Source organism: Nicotiana tomentosiformis, chromosome 11 (genome assembly GCF_000390325.3).
Source record: "Nicotiana tomentosiformis chromosome 11, ASM39032v3, whole genome shotgun sequence".
Lineage (NCBI taxonomy): Eukaryota > Viridiplantae > Streptophyta > Magnoliopsida > Solanales > Solanaceae > Nicotiana > Nicotiana tomentosiformis.
Genome location: NC_090822.1, coordinates 5889167 through 5909671, shown reverse-complemented (window position 1 = coordinate 5909671; position 20505 = coordinate 5889167). Strand labels below are relative to the sequence as shown.

General features: G+C 36.5%; 1 long non-coding RNA gene across 1 annotated transcript; it reads right to left on the bottom strand.

Moving 5' to 3' along the window:
* Nucleotides 1-12006: 12006 nt before the first annotated feature.
* LOC104110541 (uncharacterized) lies at nt 12007-19171 on the bottom strand. Its single transcript, XR_689473.4, has 2 exons — nt 19035-19171; nt 12007-12485 (listed from the first exon to the last, which is right to left on the bottom strand). It is a non-coding gene; the product is annotated as an uncharacterized lncRNA (long non-coding RNA).
* Between the last annotated feature and the right edge of the window lie 1334 nt (nt 19172-20505).

The following is a 20505-nucleotide window of genomic DNA, read 5'->3' as shown; positions in this document are numbered from 1 at the left end:
TTTCAGTTTTATGGCCCCAAAATGCCAAAAGAAGGAGGAACTGTCATGCCGAGCTCATGTCTAAAGTTTCATAGGTCATTTTTGATGGCCTAGCAAAATTTTAGGCGATTCGGGATCGGGCGCCTAGTCCAACGCCAGTGGCGTAGGCTATAGCACACGAAAATTTGGGAATAGGGCGGAAATCAAGTTTTATGGCTGTAAAACGCCAAAATGAAGAATAGTCATGGCGAGGCGATGACTAATGTAACTTAGGTCATTTTTATGGGCCGGCAAAATTTTACGCAATCCGGGTCAGGGTTCCTGGGCGCTCGGGTCCACTCCGGTGGCGTTGGCTATAGTACACGAAAATTTAGGAATCAGATAAAATACCAGTTTTATGGCCCTAAAACGTCACAAACAAAGAATGGTCATGGAGAGGCGATGACAAATGTTCCTTAGGTCATTTTTTATATGCCAAATATTTTTTAGGCGATCCGGGTCCTAGCCCCAAGGGCCACACTGGTGGCATGGGCTATAACACACGAAAATCTGGGAATCGGGCGAAATTCTTATTTTATGGCCCTTAAACGCAGAAAAATGAGGAACAATCATGGTGAGGCGATGACTAATGTGCCTTAGGACGTATTTAATGGGCTGGCAAAATTTTAGGCCATCCGGGTCCCGGCGCACGAGGCGGAATTAGTGCAAGTATAGCACACGTAAATCTGGAAATCGGGCGGAATTACAGTTATATGGCCCATAAATGCCAAAAAGAAGGAACGGTCATGGCAAAGCGATGACTAATATTTCCTAGGTTATTTTTTATGGGCCGGAAAAATATAAGGCGATCTGGATCTGGTCCCACGCCGGTGGCGTGGGCTATAGCACACAAAAATCTGAGAATCGGGCGGATTATAAGTTTTATGGCCTTAAAACGCCAAAAAAGAGGAATGGTCATGGCGAGGCGAAGACTAATGTTCCTTAGGTCATTTTTATGGGCCAACAAAATTTTAGGCAATCCAAGTCTGGTCGCCCGGGCCTACACTGATGGCGTGAGCTATAGCACACAAAAATCTAGGAATCGGGCGGAATTCTAGTTTAATGGCCCTAATATGCCAAAAAAGGAGGAACGGTCATGGCGAGGCGATGACTAATGTTCCATAGGTCATTTTCTATAGGCCGGCAAAATTTGAGGCGATCTCGGTCCGGGTGCTCGGGTCCACGCCGATGGCCTACGCTATAGCATACGAAAATTTGAGAATCGGGCGAAATTTCAAATTTATGACCCTAAAATGCCAAAAATGATGGAACGGTCATGGCGACGCGATGACAAGTGATCCTTAGGTCATGTATGATGGGCCGGAAAATTTTTAGGCGATCTAGGTATGGGCGCCCGGGCCCATGCCGGTGGCTTGGGCTATACCATACGAAAATCTGGGAATCAGGCAGAATTCCAATTTATGGTCCTAAAATGCCACATAGGAGGAATGGTCCTGGCGAGGCGATGACTAATGTTCCTTAGGTCATTTTTTATGGGCCAGAAAAATTTTAGGCTATCTGGATCTGGGCTCCTAGGCCCATGCTGGTGGCGTGGGCTATAGCACACAAAAATTTAGAAATCGGACGAAATTCCAGTTTTGTGGCGCTAAAATGCAAAAAAGGAGGAACGGTCATGGCGAGGCAATGACTTATGTTTCTTAGGTCGTTTTTGATGGGCCAGCAAAATTTTAGGCGATTCGGGTCCGGAAGACCGAGCCCACTTCGATAGCATGAGCTATAGTGCATAAAACCTAGGAATCGGGGGAAATTCATGTTTTATGGCTCTAAAACGCCAAAAGGGGAGGAACGGTTATTGCGAAGCGATTAGGCAATCCAGGTCCGGGCGCCCGCACCCACGCCGGTGGCGTGGGCCTATAGCACACGAAAATCTAGAAATCGGGCGGAATTTCTAGTTTATTGGCCATAAAACGCTAAAAATGTGGAGCAGTCAAGGCGAGCGATGACTAATGTTCCTTAGGTTATTTTTGATAAGCCGGCAAAATTTTAGGCGATCTGCGTACCGCCGCCCAATCCCAAGCCATCATACAGCACACGAAAATAAGAGAATAGGGCGGAATTCCAAGTTTATTGCCCTAAAACGCCAAAAAAGGAGGAACGATCACGGGCGATGTCTAATTTTTTTAGGTCATTTTTGATGGGCCGATAATATTTTAAGTGATCCGGGTCCAGGCGTCCGGTCCACGCTAGTGGCATGGGCTATAGCACACGAAAATCAAGGAATCAGGCGGAATTCTAATTTTATAGCCCTAAAATGCCAAAAAGGAGGAACGGTCATGGCGAGGCGATGACTAATGTTCCTTAGGTGATTTTCGATGGGCCGGCAAAATTTTAGGCGATTCGGGTCCCGATGTCCGGCCCTACACCGGTGGTGTGGGCTATAGGAGACAAAAATCAGGGAATCAGGCTAAATTCTAGTTTTATGTCTCAAAAATGCCAAAAAGGAAGAATGGTCATAGAGAGGCGATAACTAATGTTCCTTAGGTTATTTTTTATGTGCCGGCAAAATTTTATGCAATCAGGGTCCAGTCACGAAGGCCTACTCCAGTGGCATGGGCTATAGCACACGAAAATATGGAAATCGGGCAGAAATCTAGTTTTATGGACCCTAAAATGCCAAAACAGGAGGAATGATCATGGCGAGGTGATTACTAATATCCCTTAGGTTGTTTTTGATGGGCCTAAAAAATTTTAGGCGATCTGGGTCCGGCTGCCCAGGCTCACACCGGTGACGTGCGTTATAGCAAATGAAAATCAGGGAATCGGGCAGAATTTAAGTTTTATGGCCCTAAAACGCCAAAAAAGGAGAAATGATCATGGCAAAGTGATAACTAATGTACCTTAGGTTATTTTTGATAAGCCGGCAAAATTTTAGGCGATCTGGGTCCGGCGCTCGAGCCCACGCCATAGCACACGAAAATTCGAGAATCTAGCAGAGTTCTAGTTTTATGGCCCTTAAATGCCAAAAATGGAGTAACGGTCCTGGAAAGGCGATGACTAATATTCCTAAGGTCGTTTTTGTTGGGCTGACAAAACTTTAGGTGATCCGGGTCCGGGCGCCCAGACCCATGTCGGTGGCATGGGTTTTAGCACACGAAAATATGAGAATCAGGCGGAACTCCAGTTTTATGGCCCAAAAACGCCAAAAAGGAGGAATGGTCATAGAGAGGCGATAACTAATGTTCCTTAGGTTATTTTTTATGGGCAGGAAAAATTTTATGCGATCAGGGTCCACTCGCGAAGGCCCACTCCAGTGGCATGGGCTATAGCAAACGAAAATCTGGAAAACGGGCGGAAATCTAGTTTTATGGACCCTAAAATGCCAAAACGGGATGAATGATCATGGCGAAGTGATTATTAATATCCCTTAGGTTGTTTTTGATGGGCCAAAATTTTTTTAGGCGATCTGGATCCGGCTGTCCAGGCTCACACCGGTGACGTGCATTATAGCAAATAAAAATCAGGGAATCGGGCAGAATTTAAGTTTTATGGCCCTAAAATACCAAAAAAGGAGAAACGATCATGGCAAAATGATAACTAATGTACCTTAGTTTATTTTTGATAAGCCGCCAAAATTTTAGGCGATCTGGGTTCGGCGCTCGAGCCCACGCCATAGCACACGAAAATCCGAGAATCTGGCAGAGTTCGAGTTTTATGGCCCTTAAATGCCAAAAATGGAGTAACGGTCCTGGAGAGGCGATGACTAATATTCCTAAGGTTGTTTTTATTGGGCTGATAAAACTTTAGGCGATCCGGGTCCGGGCGCCCAGGTCCACGCCGGTGGCGTGGGTTTTAGCACACGAAAATATGAGAATCAGGCAGAATTCCAGTTTTATGGCCCAAAAACGCCAAAAAGGAAGAACGGTCATGGCGAGGCGATGACTAATATTTTTTAAGTCATTTTCAATGGGCCGGATAATTTTAGGCGATCCGGGTCCGGACTCCCAGGACCACGCTGGTAGCGTGGGCTAGTACACAAAAATTTGTGAATAGGGTAGAATTCCAGTTTTATGGCCCTAAAACGCCAAAATATCCAACAACAGTCATGGCGAAGCAATGATTAATATTCCTTAGGTCATTTTTTATGGGCCGCCAAAATTTTAGGCGATCCTTGTCTAGCGAACTGGGCCCACTCCAGTGGCATGGGAAATAGCACACGAAAATCTTTGAATTGGACAGAATTTTAGATTTATGGCCCTAAAATGCCAAAAAAGGAGGAATGGTCATGGCGAGGCGATGACTATTGTTCCTTAGGTCGTTCTTTATGGGCCGGAAAATTTTTAGGCGATACGGGTCTAGCCACCCGGTCCCACGCCACCATAGCACACGAAAATCATTGCATCGGGTGGCATTACATATTTATGGCCTAAAAATACAAAAAAGGGAGGAACGGTCAGGGCGAGCGTTGACTATTATTCCTAAGGTAATTTTTATGGCCTGACAAAATGTTAGGCAATCTAGGTCCGGGTGTACGGGCCCACATTGGTGGCGTGAGCTATATACCACGAAAATTGAAGAATATGGCAAAATTCCAGGTTTATAGCCCTAAAACTCCAAAAAAAAAAAAAAAAAGAGGAACGGTCATGGCGAGGCAATATCTAATGATCCTTAGTTCGATTTTTATGAGCCAAAATGTTTTTAGGGATATCCGCGCTCCTGGACCCACGCCTGTGGTATGGACAATAGCATAAGAAAAATTCTGAAAATCGGATAGAATTCTAGTTTTATGGCCTTGAAACGCCTACAAAGGAGGAACCGTTATGTCGAGACGATGACTATTGTTCCTTAGGTGATTTTTTATGGGTCGGAAAAATTTTAGGCGATCCAGATCTAGATGTCCAAGCCCACATCGGTGGCGTAGGCGCACACAAAAATTGGAAAATCCGGCGAAATTCTAGTTTTATGGCCATCAAAAATGCCAAAAAAGAAGGAATGGTCATGGCAAGGCAATGAAGATTCCTTCGATTGTATTTTAGTGGCCGAAAAAATTTTAGGCGACCCGGGAACGGGCGTTAGGCCCACACTAGTGACATGGGCTAGAGCACACGAAATTTTGGGAATAGGGCAAAATTCCAGTTTTGCAGCCCTAAAACGCAAAAAAAAAAAAAAAAAAAGAGGAACAGTCATGTCGAGGCGATTCTTAATGTTCCTTAGGTCGTTATTGATGGGCGGTAAAATGTTAGGCAATCTGTGACAGGCGTCCGGGCCAACACCGATGGTGTGGGCTATAGCACATAAATAAATCTGGAAATCGGGGAAAATTCTAATTTTATGGCTCTAAAGCGCCACAAAAGGTGGAACGTTTATGGCGAGGCGACGCCTACTGTTCCTTAGGTCATTTTTTATGGGCTGGAAAAATTGTAGGCGATCCTGATCTGGGCGCTCAGGCGCCCTTGCCCACGCCGGTGGCCTGGGCTATAGCACGGGAAAGTCAAGAAATCGGACGGAATTCCGGATTTATGGCCTTAAAAAGCCAAAAAAGGAGGAATCATTAGGGCGACGCGACGACTATTGTTCCTTAGGTCATTTTTTATGGGTTGGTAAAATTTTAGGCGATCCTGATCCAGGCACCCGGGCCCATGTCGATGGCGTGGGCTGTTGTAGCACACGAAAATCTTGAAATCAGGCAGAATTCCACATTCATGTACTTAAAACGCAAAAACAAAAGGATGAACGGTCATTGCGATCAATGACTAATGTTCCTAATGTCATTTTATATGGGCCGAAAACATTTTACGTGATCCAGATACATCGCCCAGGCCCCACACCGGTGGCGCCGGCTATAGCACACGAAAATTTGGGAATCGGGCAAAATTTCAATTTTATGGCCGTAAAATGCCACAAAAGGAGAACGGTAATGACGAGGCGATTACTAATGTTCCTTAGGTTGTTTTTGATGGACCAACAAAATTTTAGGCGATTCGGTTCCGACCGTCCGGGCCAATGCTAGTGGCGTGCGCTATAACATACGAAAATATGAGAATCTGGCGAAATTCTAATTTTATGGCCCTAAAAAGGAAGAAAAGGCGGAACGGTCATGGCGAGGCGATGACCAATGATCCTTAGGTCGCTATTGATGGACTGATAAAATCTTAGGTGATCTGGGTCCGTGCGTCCTAGCCCACGCGGTGGCATATCTGGGAATTAGGCGAATTTTTGATTTTATGGCCCTAAAATGCCACAAAAGGAGGAATGGAAATCGCGAGGCGATTACTAATATTCCTTAGGTTGTTTTTGATGGGCCAGCAAAATTTTAGGCGATCCAGGTCCGGGCGTCTGGGCCCACGCCGGTGGTTTGCACTATAGCACACGAAAATCTGTGAATTTGATAGAATTCTAATTTTATGGCCCAAAAATGCCAAACAAAGAGGAAGATGGCGAGACGATGACTAATGCTTCTTAGCTCATTTTTTATGGGCCGAAATAATGTTAGGCGATCCGGATATGGGTGCCCATCGGCATGGGAACACGAAAATCTAAGAACCGAGCGGAATTAAAGATTGATGGCACTAAAACGCCAAAGAAGGAGGAACGGTCATGGCCAGGCGACGATTATTGTTCCTTGGGTCATTTTATATGGGCCGAAAATATTTTAGGCGATCCGGATCTAGGTGCCTAGTAACCTGGGCCCATGCTGGTGGCCTAGGCTATAGCACGCGAAAATCTAGGAATCGGATACATTTCCATAGTATGGCCTTAAAATACCAAATCTGGGTCCAGGCGCTCGGGCCCATGCCAAAAAAAGAGGAACAGACATGACGAGGCGACGACTATTGTTCCTTAGGTTATTATTGATGGGTGAGAAAAATTTTAAACATCCGGGTTCGGGTGCCCCGGTCCACGGTGGAAGCATGGGCTATACCACACAAAAATCTAGAAATTGGGCGAAATTCCAGTTTTATGAACCTAAAAGGCCAAGAAAGGAGGAATAGTCATGGCGAGACGATGACTAATGTTCCTTAAGTCATTTTTTATAGGCCGAAAAATTTTTGGGCGATCGGGATCTGGGCGTCCGAGGCCATGCCTGTAGCGCGGCCTATACCACATGAAAATATTGGAATCAGACGAAATTCCAGTTTTATTGCCCTAAAATACCAAAAATGAGAAACGGTCATGGCAAGGCGATGACTAATGTTCCTTAGGTTGTTATTGATGAGCCGGCAAAATTTTAGGCGATCCGAGTGTGTATGCCCGGGCCCATGTCGGTGGCGTGGGCTATAGCACACGAAAATCTGGGAATAGGGCAGAATTCCAGTTTTATGGCCCTAAAACTCCAAAAAACGAGAAACGGTCGTGAAGAGACAATGACTAATGTTCCTTAAGTAGTTTTTATGGTCCGAAAATATTTTAGGCGATCCAAGTTTGGGCTCCCGTATCCGATGAAATTTCAGTTGTATTGCCTTAAAATGCCAAACAAAAAAAGGAACGGTCATGGCGAGGTAACGACTATTATTTTTTAGGTCATTTTTCATGGGCTGGAAGAGTTTTAGGTGATCCGGGTGAGGGCATCCAGGCCCACGCCAGTAGCGTGGGCTGTAGCACAGTAAAATCTAGAAATCGGACGGAATTCCAAATTTATGGCCTTAAAATGACAAAAAAGGAGAAACGTTCATGGCGAGGCGATGACTAAAGTTCAATAGACCGTTTTTTAAGGGCCGAAAATATTTTAGGCGATCCGGGTCCAGGCGTCCGGGTCCATGTCTGTGGCGTGGGTTATAACACATGAAAATCAAAGAATCAGACGAAATTCCTGTTTTATGGCCCTAAAACACCAAAAAAGGAGGAACGGTCATTGCGAGGCGATGACTAATGTTCCCTAGGTCATTTTTGATGGGCGAAAAAAATTTAGACGATCCGGGTTCGGAAGCTCGGGCCCATGTCGATGGTGCGTGGGCTATGTCAAATAAAAATCTGGAAATTTGGCGGAATTTTAGTTTTGTTGCAAAAAAAAAAAAGGAACAGTCATGCCGAGGCGATGATTATTGTTCCTCAGGTTAGAATCGGGTGGAATTACAGTTTTATGGCCCTAAAATGCCAAAATAGGAGGAACAGTTATGACGAGGCGATGACTAATGTTCAATATGTCGTTTTGATGGCCCGGAAAAAGTTTAGGCAATCCGGGTCCACGACGGTGGCGTGGGCTATAGCACACGAAAAATATGGGAATCAGGCGGAGTTCTAGTCTTATGGCACTAAAACGCCAAAATAAGAGAAATGGTCATTGCCAGGCGATGACAAATATTTCTTAGATTGTTTTTATGGGCCTATCAAGTTTTAGGCGATCCGGGTCAGGGCGCATAGCCCATAAAAATTTGAGAAACAGGCGGAATTTCAGTTTTATGGTCCTAAAACACCAAAAATGAGAAATGGTCATGGCGAGGCGATGACTAATGTTCCTTAAGTCATTTTTGATGGGTCGACAAAATTTCAGGCGATTCGGGTCCAGGCGCCTGGGCCCACGTCGTGGCGTGGGCTATAGCATACGAAAATTTAAGAATCGGGTGGAATTCCAGTTTTATGGCCCTAAAATACCAAAAAAGGAGGAACGATCATGGCGAGGTGACGACTAATGTTCCTTAGGTCATTTTTTATGGGCCAAGAAAATTATAGGCGATCATGGTCCGGACGACGAAAATTTTAAAATTGGTCAGAATTTCAGTTTTTTGTCACTAAAATGTCAAAGAGAGTAACAGTCATGCCTAAGCCATGACTATTATTCATTAGGTTATTTTTTATGGCCCCACAAAATTTTACGCGATTCGGATCTGGTAGCCCGGATTCATGCAGATGGCGTGGACTTTAGCATAAAAAAAAATTAAAAATTGGCCATAATTCCAGTTTTTTTGCCCTAAAATGCCTAAAATCGAGGAACGGTCATGCCGAAACCATGACAATTGTTCATTATGTCAATTTTTATGGCCCTGCAAAATATTAGGCTATTCGAATCTGGTAGCCCGGATTTATGCAGATTGCGTGGACTAAAAATGCCAAAAAGAGAAACGGTTATGCCGAAAAGAGAAACGGTTATGCCGAAGCCATGATTATTGTTTATTAAATTATTTTTATGGCCCCGCAAAATTTTAGGCGATTCGGATCTGGTAGCCCGTATTCATGCAGATGGCATGAACTGTAGCACACGAAAATTTAGAAATCTACCCGAATTCTAGTTTTTTTTACCTAAAATACCACCAAAAAAAACAAGGAACAGTGATCTCGTAGCCATCCGCAAATTTTTGATAGTCTTTCTCCTTGATAGAATTGATCCTTAATGGGATTGTTCATGACTTATCATTAGATTGAACAAGTGACGGGTATTTTAGGCAAATGGAAAATGGTATCTTCATAATAAGATATAATTTGATCTCATACAAAAATTATTACTTTGAATTATAAGACCTCAGGTTATTGGTTATTTTAATAAATAAAAAAAACATACCACATCAAAATAGAGTTCCAAAATCCAAACAAACAATGCTTTGGGATTTTGATTATGAAAAGTCATTGCTTATTCTTTTTTTCTATTAAATCGTGCATGTTTTTCCTAGACTGTCTAAAGACCTTCACCCCCTAAAATACCTCACATTCTTCTTATCCTTACGATTGAGCTGAGTTTTGCAGTTTCTTATGAAAATCTATATTTAATATTTTTTTATAAAAATTTATATTTAATATTTTTCCGCGGCAGGTATGAATACTTGTATATTTAAATGGACGATATGGTTTCAGTCTGCAAAATTGGCAGTTCACTGAGCAATTATTTATTTTTTATCATTAAAAATAATTTCAAAAATTTACCTTGCAGAGTTCACTGGCCTGTTTCATTGACAAATAAATACTGCAAAAGTTGATCAGATCAGAGCACTCAAATGCATCGACTTTTGCAGTTATTTTAGTGCCGAAAAATAATTTTACATTAGTTAAAGAATTGTCAGCTTCTACAATCATATTTTTAAGCTCTTGTTAATCACATTATTTTTAAGAATTGTCAGCATCGACTAAATGACGTCTTAGTATAGAAGTTTGAATCCTTTACCATTTTGTAACCCAAAATTTTACTATTACTTTTAATCAAGACTAGATTTTGGAAAGAAAAATTATTTAAACAACAATATAAATGACTATACAATATTAAATATTTGAAATATTGGAAAATCAATTGGATAATGTGGGAAACGAATGATCCCCATACAAATGACGATTGTGTATAAAATATATTATACAAATATACAAAAATATACGTTTTGCCGGTATTATTTTATATATATGTTTTGCCAAGTTATTATTTTCAGAAGCGGACTTAGAATTTGAACCTTATGGGTTCGGGATTATAATCCATTTAATTTACTGCATTCTAAATTAATAATTTGTACATATTTATTAGATTTCTTAATACAAATACAAAATTTGAATAAAAGCTATTGAGTTCGGCCAAACCCGCAATCAACACTGTAGATTCGCCCCTAATATTTCTGGGAGCGGCTATACAGTAAAAAAATTTCAGTATTAGGGCAGATCGCTCAACAATAATTACATGCGCTATAAACTCGAAAATGTTATACTCGAAAAATAATTCTCAAATTTTTGGCTTACATACCATTCACAAAAACAATTAGAGAAACAGGGAACATATCTACCCTGAATCAGACACAACCAAAGGGAGTTTGAGAGTAAAGAAAGTTACAAAAACAAAATGTTTGGGAAACACAATATAATTTTGTTACTTTCAAAAAAGACAAAAATCCAGACACAATATTATTTACATGATCACAATAGGTCAAGAAATGAAATATTTCATGGAAAATTCGCACTCAATTTAGGGCCCCATTTTAAAAAAGCCTCTAAGAAAAGTAGCAAAAAAAACAGAAATAAATCACTCCTAAATTCACATGCAGCTAAAAAACAAAATGCCAAATTATTAAACCAAAAAAGAACACAATAAATTGCAATACATTGATATGATTTGATGATAAATACAGTACACTTTCATAGAACTTCCCTATGTACTACATTCTCACATCCCACATCCCCATTCCCCCACTCCATCATATCTTATTCTTTTCGGAATAATTTCACGGATAATTATTCAACTTTTATGTTAAAGATAATTGGCTCGATTTTTCATGTATATATCTATATTATTTTTTTATTTTTTTTTAAAATGATTGATATACAAGTAGTGACACAATATATATATATATATATATATATATATATATACTACACAAACATATATATTGGTATATAAAGTACAATTTGGTTGAGTATATAATAAGTGCATCATCGACCTTGGAATCCTTGAAATCCTGAACCCGCCATTGATTTAAGGTCTTATTAATCTACATAACTAAAGAAAATCACTGCCAACAAGCTATAATCACTAAACTATTTGTTGTAATGAAAAATTATTCAATTTCGTGAAATCACTAAATTATTTGTTTACACGTAGTTATAATTTAATGTCGCAGTGGATTACCTGCTTTATTTTTCAAAATATTGTTTTCACTTGATATGAACAGATGAACCGTACTCCCTCCGATCCACAATAAATAATTTTTTAATATTTTATTTGTGATCCAAAATAAGTAACCTCTATTTATCTTTTAGGTAATTAAACATTATAAAAATTATTTTACACTTTAGAGAATAAAAAGTTAACATGTACGAAAAAAAACTAAATAGCCTATGCTAATTCTGCTATGTTGTCCTACTCAAGCAAGTGTAAACCTAGTAATTTCACCTACTAGCTTTTGTTGTGTCGCCATCTCTCTGTTGAACATCCCCACAATCAAGATCCAAATTTCGAAAAAAGAAAAAGAAGACAAAAATTGAAATAAAAACAAAAGGGGAAAACAATAACTATTTAGCATAAAATTGATGCTTTTAATTCCCTTTTTAATGCATATAAAACAAACAAAATGAATATCTTTGAGCAACTGCATCAAGTAGTAATATATTGCTGATGATGCATCATTAAATTTAATTGTATTTTTTTTTTCTTCTTAAAAAAAGGCCAAAGATAAATATAATTAATCCCAAATTTTCTACAATAACAATAAAAACCAAAAGGCAATGTAGAAAATTAAAGTTAAAATCAAGATCAAAATGATATACAAAAAGGTACCATTAAGAGAAAGATTGAGCCGTCCCCGCCAATATCACCACCACAAACCACCACCCTCCGCCGCCAACCATCACCGTCAGCCGCCGTGAATCAAGAACAGATGTAACAACACTTGGAGAAATCCATCTCAAGCAGAAAAAGTTGAAATTTTGAACCCATACAGTAGCTGGAAATAAAACCAACTATCTGCATTTGCATTTGCAGTTGATATACTAACATTGTCTTGAAATCTACAGAACCAAAATCCACTGAATCCTGCATTGCACACAAGATGTTTGATTTTTTTCCCCACTCCTTTTTCTTCAGCTTACAGCACCAGAATAAAGTCCTACATAGTATTAGGACAAGAAAAAAGATGAGATTTTTGAAGCTTCCCATCTTCAAGAAACTTAAATGGGTCTCTCATTTTGTCTTTTTTGGTGCATTTTGGGTCACATGAATGAACAAACTTGAACCAAGAGAGGTAAAAACTTGGGCCTTGAAATGGTGAGAAGGTAAACTTATCGGTTCAACTAATTTAGATTCGCATAGTAAAAAGTCTACTATTAGAGTTTAACCGCTCCCAATCAAAAAGGACTTTATTTCACGATATTTCACCGTACCCTTTCATGAATAGTTTCTCTTTGTTTTCTTCTCTCCTATAATGGTTTTTCAACAGGGGACTTTATTTTGATGAGAAGTATTGTCCTAACCTTAAAATCAGAAGTAAAAATGTCTTTCAGTTGTTGTAATGTACTACTGAGGTCTATAAGGAATTTAGGGGTAGGAAGAGAAGGGGGCAAAAGAAGAAGAGAAAGAAGCTTAATGAGACAGCTCAGAACATAGAAATGTTTTGCATTGTGTGTGTCTGTGTGTTTGTAAATGTCTATTCCCAACACAGTGAACGTTTGTCTTAAACAACATAATGAAGCCAAGTAAATGATAGTACATGAAAAATAGTGTTTGCTTTTGTGTGTACGGTTTTTTTGGGCATGGGCTTGACATTGATTACCACTAAAATCCCATGTCCTAAATTCCACCAAGTTCCTAAAGTACATAAGATTAGATACTAAACAATTTTAAAGATTCTAGGCGGGTATGAGTCGCTTTGTTCGTCAAAATTTAAGCAAATAATAAAATGTCTGGAAAATTATGTATGTATGTATATGTATATAGAGTTTAAGTCGAAAGTAACGATTACCTTTACTTGAATCTACAAAACTCGCTCTAAATCTATATATGTCAAATGCAGCTTCAAGATTTTATAATTTATGGATTCCTACGATAATATTAAATCAATACACTATAATAACTAGGTTAACAGTTAAATATTTAATGAATTTTATTGATGCATATACAAAAATCTAGACAAATACTATTGGGCTCTCTTGAACTGGATTTATCAGTATTTGTTACATCCTCCCACCCACAAAACTTCTCAAAGAGAGTAAATGTTGTCACTTAACCTCTACTTTTCACCTCCAAGAAAACACCCTTGGGTCAATTTCCCAAAGCAAAACAAAGAAATAAAAGCAATTGAGAGGAAACCCACTTTTTCACTTCATACCTTACTTGCCTCAAAAGTCCAATTCCCAGTATATCTAGATTTGCACAAGCAATCTCTGTCTTATTTTCTTTCCTTTATTTAACCTTCATTAATGACAAATTGTTCTTTCTACCCTCCCTAGATGCTGATGCAGATTACAGATTCAAGAAGGGGGAGGTTCAAAAAATAATTTTGGTACCGTTGGTATAAGATTAATCCTGAATATAGTATATAAAAATAGTAATCAGGTAGTATATTATAATGCTGAAATTATTTTATATCGACTCTTTGATTTTGGTATAATACTAAAGATTTTAAAAAAATAGTTATGACTTTATACATATTTATTCATATACTAAAAATTAAGATATATATTATTAATATCATGTTTTGCTCTGTATAAGAATAATATTGAATAAATGTATAACTAATACATAAGTTAAAGAAAAAACTAGTATCAAACAAGGATTAATAATATCAAAACTATTACTAGTACATATATTATCTTTCCTAGTAAATATATTATTTTTCCTAGTGTTATTAAAAAATTGCATTATTTTAATAACACTAATTCAAACTGTATTTTTGCAGCTTTTGTGTAATGTATATTATATGTAGTACAAGTATTTTATGAGGGAAGACCTGACTCTACTGACTAAAAAGGGCATCAACTTCAAGAAATCAATTTTCTGATTTTTTAAAGATTTTTACCGTTTAGTTTTTTTATTTTATATAATTTCTTTATGTTTCTCGAGACTATCACCAAAGAAAACTAACACCCACCTTACCCAAGAATACTGTTTTTGTGGCCTAACATTCGTTTGTGGAAGGTGTTTATAGCGGCTAAAACAGATTTTTAATTTGCTGCTTTTCCCAATAATAACTTGGTTTGTTGACTCCTTTTAGTCAAATTATCAAATATAATAAGTGTCTGTGGGCCCCAAGTTTTCAAACTTGGTGGTCCCACTAACTTTCAATTTTTTAGTTTACCTTTTAAACACTGATAAAGTAAATATTTTATTACATTTATCACGTCATTAAGGGCTAGATAGTGCACAAAGCATTCCGCATTCACGCAAAGTCCAAAGAAGAGTCGCACCGATTGTGCATAATTTGGTAATTAACATACCAAAACTGAAAATTTTGGTATTTGATATTTTGGTATTCGGTATGGTATTTGGTTTAAATTTTAAAAAAAAAATTGGCATTAGATATGGTATTTGATACTTTATAATGAAATGCCGATATATCAACATCGTACCGAAATATATATTATATTACACAATACATATATTATAAATTACTCTCTCCATTTCAATTTAGATGAGTTAGTTTGACTCTGCACGAAGTTAAAGAAAAAAAGAAGACATTTGAAACTTGTCGTCTTAAAAGCTTAAGGGGTAAAAGTTTTGTGAAACCATGACATTTATGCGGTTATAAAAACTTTTCATTAAGGATAAATTGGGTAAAATAAAGAGTTTAAAGTTAAATTATTTCCAAATTTAAGAATATGTCATTTGTTTTGAAACAGACAAAAGGAAAAACCTCATCTAATTTGAAACAGAGGAAGTATATCTCTAAGTTCGTCAATTAAGTCTAAGTAACGAGACATTTCTAATGATCAAATTTATTCCTTTTTGTATAGTTTTTTCTCTCTGGGTTGATATTTACTGGTTTTGGATCAAATTTATTCCTTTTGTCAACAAACGTTTTTAGTTTTGTACTTTTGAGTACTTTAATTACGAATATTAGAGTCTATGGCTTTAAGCACTAGTTAGTATTCAAACTGAATAAACCGAAGTTACCAAACCGAATAAACTGAAACTGAACGAAGAAAACCGAACCATACCGAATTTAATTAGGTACAGTATTGGTATAACATTTTAAGAAATCGAATACCGAAAATGCCGAACCGAAATGTCTAAATATCATACCGTACCAATCGACGAACACCCCTAACCCTAAGGAGATATGATGTAGGCAGTCTACTCTGATGCAAGTATCAGTGGTTGATTTCACGACTCGAACCCGTGACCTATAGGTCACACATAGACAATTTGACTATTGCTCCAAGGCTCCCTTCACAACTATCGAGTCATCAAAAAATTAATTACAAGTAATGGTTTATAATATAGAATTAATAACCTGTAAAAACTAAGATAAGTTTCCTGATACAATATGTTAAAATACTTTAAAAGTAAAAAAAAAATTATGTAGCTATCAGTCTATATAAGTGTAAAAAAATTAAATATATTTTGGTAGGGTGTTCCCGAGACCCCCACTACGTGAAATTACACTAAGTTAATTTGTTGTTGTTGTTGATAGGGTGTGAAGAGGGCCTTGGAGTAATATTTAAATTATCTACGTGTGACTTATAGACCACGGGTTCGAACCGTTAAAGTAGCTACTAATTCAAAATACGATATGTATATCACACACCTTGAAATACGGCTCTCCCCAAATCTTACTAGAACATAATACTATAATTTATGCAGTGGACTACCGACATTTTGGTAGGGTGACAACAGTAAAAGGGAAGGTGTAAGATGAGAGTGGGGTAACTCCAGAAAATAGATGGATAAAAATTTAAGAAGACTGGCCATGTTTGTTGGTTTTTCCTACCCATTTTTAATTGAATATCTGCCAGAACAGTTTCAACAACTGGTGGTTCATTTATTATGATGTGAATAACTCCTATATTTATTAGGGTTCTGTCTTGATTGGAAACTTGTCTCACTTAGGTCAAGTAGAAACTTGTCTCAATTCCCGTCCCAATTTATACTCGGGTCAAGATTGGATAGTGAGGCGATAGGGGATAAGCTTTATAATATCATCGAAGGAAAAATAACCTAAATCACCAGCTAAGGCCTCTAAATAATCGCTTAGTGATAAAAGGATGTAGAGGCGCAGAAATAGCTAGGAGGATTGCCGAGAAGTAGTTACTCTTGAAAGAGTGCGTAATAACTTGATGATCGAGCGCTCTTAAGCTGAAGATGAACGGGGCTAAACGATCCGTTGAAGTTGTAGGATATAAAAATATACATCGGTAGGGGAAAGTGATAACGTTTGATTTGATTCGAAAATTAAGAGAAAATATTATTAATTAAATATAATTTAACATAAATCTTAGATACTATATGATTATAAATTATTTCATTATTGGACGAAATTTCAATTATTCAAATTGATTGGTAAACTAGTGATCCCTCTTCTTCTTTTACTTGTTACTTTTGCCACTAGCAAGTAACTTTCAGACACTATTCATACTACTAGAGAACAGTAAGGAGACAGAATGGTGTATGGATAGAAAAAGTCAGAATTGTGAAGAATAAAAATTTTGCATTTTTTCAGCCTAAACTATGCACACAAAGGAGAAAATAGAAATATATCTAAATTAATGAAGAAGCATGGTAAATAACAACAATAACAATAATAACAAACTCAATAAAATTTCGTAAGTGAATTTATGGGAGAATAGTGTATACATAGACCTTTATCTCTACCTTCCGAAGACAAAAATATTATTTCCGATAGATCATCGACTCAAGTAAATAATAACGGTCCTAAAATACACATCCTTCTAATGGAAGAGGAAGAGAAGGTATTACGAGTGGAAGTAAAATAGGGTTACGATAATGAGGCGGCATGCCATGTACGATTTTTATACGGCGTCCATGGATAGAGCTAATATGTAAGATAGGGGTTCGGCTGAACCTAACAACTTTGATCGAAATATTGTATTTTTATCTTAAAAAATTCACTGAATATCTATAAATTATTAATTTATAATTCAGTAATTTAAGAAATCGTTTGGTTATCAGATAAATATATTAATCCCGAAATAAAATTTTGAATTCTATTTATCTCATATTTGATTATGGATATTAGATAATATTGATATAAATATAATATTGGTATAAATTTTGTATAATATTGGTGGTATATCTCATATGGGATAACAATCCTAGGATTGTTGATCCACGAATTTCCCACTTTCCAACCAAACAAAGATTAAAAGAATTAGAATCTCAAACTCATAAGTTTCAAATCCTAACTCTATTTCTAGTTAGATCCTAGCTACCGTAGACCTCCACTATAAATATGTGATAAAAATAGTACTCCCTTACGAGGCATCATTCAGATTTCGAGAGTCAAACCTTTTAATTTTAATCGTGAATTTAGATAGTGAGTCTTTAAGTTTTTTTGAAATTAAATTTACATATTTGAAACTACAAAAATTACCACAAATTATAATAATTAACAATTCAAAGTACTTAAAAGACATGAAAAATTACGGTCAAAGAAAAATTCATTTGGCTCTAATAATTCGAATGGTGACACATAAATTAGAACAAAGTGAATAATAATAAAGAGTTTTTTTTGTTATAAAACTTAAACCGGGATTATATAGACAATATTAAAAGGTAGGTGAGTAAATTTGGATAAGAAAATTAAAGAGAGATAGGGAAGTTGTGGATAAAAGGGAGGAAAAAAAAAAAGGAAAGAAATGCGAGAAGTTAGAACTAAGAGCATGATATAGTAATTGATTGCTAGTTTTACCCCAATAACGTGGACTTTCCGCCGCGAATTCATATTTAGTCGGCATTAATGTGGGTATCGGACACCGAGAGTGAAAAACCAAAAAAAACAATTGATTGCTAGTTTAATACTACCAATTCTCATATACCAAAGCGGAACTCAAGAAAACGATAGAAGCTCAAAGATTATACAAAGCAAAGAACCCTATATAGAGAAACCAAAAAATAGACACTAATGGAGATCTTAGACTGAATTCTCTATTTTATATTCAGATAAAAAGAAAGAAAAAAACTAAATAAGTAATATGCACAGATATCAATCGTTTTCACAACAGATTTTTCACAGATCACACCCTACTTTTCTGCATTTATCACTGCCATCTACAACATGTATTGTATACTTTTTCCAGCTCTATATATCTTTCACTTTAAACTTGACAACTTTAACATTTAATGTCATAACATTTAACATATTATAAATTTTATAATTATAGATTCAAGATATGATATTTGTTGAGATATTAGTGAAAATCGCCAGATGGTAAAGGAAGGCGTCATCTCCCCTTTCTCATCCAATCACAATAACCGTACAGTCGAATAGTTGAGTTAGACTGAGATAATGGTCAAACTATCAAAGAGTCCGGCCAATGCCCGATTCCCCGACCCATTACTCATTCCTTCCCGACTCAATATAGTGTGTGTATATATATCAACATACACACACATTCCTATGTTACATGTTGAAAATACGCATAATATGTATATAAAATTTTAATGATTCAAAAAGAAAGTGTAAAAGAGAAATGAGGAGTACCTTTCATATTTCCATTAATAGAGGCAAGAAACTTATGCATTGAGCCATAACAAGCTTTCTTATTGATTACAAAACTTATTGTGTTTGGACACTGAGAAAAGAAATAGTAGAAGAAGAAAGAGGAGAAAAAAAAGAATATATAAAGAAAATAATTGATAAGAAAATGAAGGGACAAAATAATCTTTGGAAAAAGAAAAAGGGTTGCATATCTTTTACACTTTATACAGTGGAATTGATTTTCTTTTTGTTATTCTATGAAACTTGGGATTTTTACTTTTCTTTCTTTTTTCCTTCACTTTCCTTTAAAACCTGGAGAATTAAAAAGCTGACAAGAGATTGAGAAGCTTTTTGGAGAAGATGCTTTTGCAGATTTGTAGTCTGAGGAAAGTTGAGCAAATGGAAGTTAAAAGAAATAAATTAATTTGTGCAAACTGGATCAAAAGTTATGCATCTTTTATATTTTCAGCAGACATTATTTTTGAGAAATTTATATATTTAGCCGTTTCAAAAAATAATAGCCGATAAAATATATAATTTTGTATATATATATATATATATATATATATGTATTATATCATATAATATACACATTTGATACACTTTTTGGCTAACAAATGGAATTAGTTTCGGTTTACCGTCCAATTTTATATTTTGCCTTATTATTTTATGTATCATAAACTTATTTTGAAAATTATATGCACATATGTAATGGGGAAAAATTAATTTTGGAACTTCGAAGATTGGGTTAATTGTCATGGAGTAATTTCAAAATTAATAGTCGATAAAATATATAACTTTTTGTATAAATGTATATTATATACATACAATATACACATTTAATACACTTTTTGGCTAATGAATGCAATTAGTTTCAGCTGACCGATCAATTTTATATTTTGCCTTATTATTTTTTGTATCATAAACTTATTTAGAAAATTATATGCATAGATTCAATGGGGAAAATTGATTTTGGAACTCGAAGATTGGGTTAATTGTCATGGAGTAATTTCAAAATTATAGTAAAATCATTCTTGTTATTTTGTATTTTTTTTATTATTATACAGGCATGATTATGAGGAAACAAAAAAAAAGTTATGTTACTGATGAGGTTTAATGCGCAAGCTCAGATGGAGAATAGAGGAATTTACCCCAAAAACAAAAATAGACTATAATAAATTGAAAAAACATGTTATGTTACTGGTGAGGTTTGACGCATCACCTCATATTTAAAAGGGAGGAAATTCAATAAAAAAAAAATGATCTGAATTTACTCTTATTTTCTACTGTCATATGCCCTTACCATAAAGTTTTGAAACAATTAATAACTCAGATTATGAACTAATTTGACCTACTTTTAATTCAAAAATTGGCTATTCTCAAATGCAGAATATGCAATGATGAAATAGAGATTGGATATGTAAACTTTAAATTACTCGATCTTTGAAAAGAAAGACAGACAAAAAGAGCAAAA